The sequence below is a fragment of the Mesoplodon densirostris genome, chromosome 5 (assembly GCF_025265405.1).
Source record: "Mesoplodon densirostris isolate mMesDen1 chromosome 5, mMesDen1 primary haplotype, whole genome shotgun sequence".
NCBI lineage: Eukaryota > Metazoa > Chordata > Mammalia > Artiodactyla > Ziphiidae > Mesoplodon > Mesoplodon densirostris.
In genome coordinates, this window is record NC_082665.1 from 38,649,161 (window position 1) to 38,650,447 (window position 1,287).

General features: G+C 39.2%; 1 non-coding gene across 1 annotated transcript; it reads right to left on the reverse strand.

Annotated features, from left to right (window-relative positions):
* Positions 1–679: 679 nt before the first annotated feature.
* LOC132491487 (small nucleolar RNA SNORA11) lies at positions 680–809 on the reverse strand. Its single transcript, XR_009532702.1, has one exon. It is a non-coding gene; the product is annotated as a small nucleolar RNA SNORA11 (small nucleolar RNA).
* Positions 810–1,287: the final 478 nt, after the last annotated feature.

Genomic DNA, 1,287 nt, shown 5'->3' on the forward strand with positions numbered 1-1,287 from the left:
CTGAACTGAACTGACACATCATAATCACCAAAGTCCCTAGTTCATCTTAGGGTTCACTTTATGGAGTGAATAGTGTTGCACGTTCTATGGGTTTGGACAGAAGTATGATGACATAAAATCATTATAATGTCATACAAAGTATTTTCACTGCTCATAAAAACTTCTGTACTCTATGGGCCTCCCTGGTGGTGCAGTGGTTAAGAGTCCGCCTGCCGATGCAGGGGATACGGGTTCGTGCCCCGGTCTGGGAGGATCCCATATGCCGCGGAGCGGCTGGGCCCGTGAGCCATGGCCGCTGGGCCTGCGCATCCGGAGCCTGTGCTCCGCAACGGGAGAGGCCACAACAGTGAGAGGCCCGCATACTGCAAAAAGAAAAAAAAAAAAAAACAACTTCTGTACTCTATGTATTCATCTCCCCTCTCCCCCCAAACTCCTGGCAACCATTCATCTTTTTATTGTCACCATTGTTTTGCCTTTTCCAGAATGACATATAGTTGGAATCTATTTTTCTTTTTTCCTTGAAGAGAGGGGTTCAAAGCCTTTGTGCCTATAAGACCACGCATGGCCCACCCACACATGGACTGGACAGGCTCTAGGTGGCAAACTCCCCCATTAAATACTGTAGATTTCCTTCCAGTACTCAGTCCTGCCCAGCAGCCACGTGGAGCTGAAGGGGGATATGTGTTGGGTATTTGTTCATAGGAAGGCCACAAGCTTTGTGCCCCTTGTCACAATGAACCCAGATTCCTGTTGGGTGTGTTGTAAACAGACAAGCCATTTCTTCAGACTCCCTGCTCTGAGCACACCCTGAGATAATTTTTAATAGGGTAGCCAACTATAATAAATAAATACTCTTCTTATAGAAAGGAGGAAAATACAACAGAAGGTAATAAAAATATTGATGAGATGTTTATTATAAAGAGAATTTTTTGTACTTGTTCTCAAAATTTACATTGATATGTCAATTATTTGCATTACCTAATCTCATCTTTTCCTTGAAGGAATATATAATTTAATTAAGTGATAGTGTGTTCTTCCTTATAATTATATATATTTAGATTCTCAAACTGAATGAAAAATTAAAGTATATTCATATAAAATATTGAATGTTCATTAAAGGTCAGAGTGCTTAGAAAATGCTAGAAAAAATGGCTCATATGGAAGAGTATTCATTTGCCTATGTATGTCTTTATTTTATACTTATCATAACATAAAATTATAAAATAATTGTTTGCTGATGTTTATTTGACAAAGCCCTAAAATAAACATAGTCAATTTCATTTATAC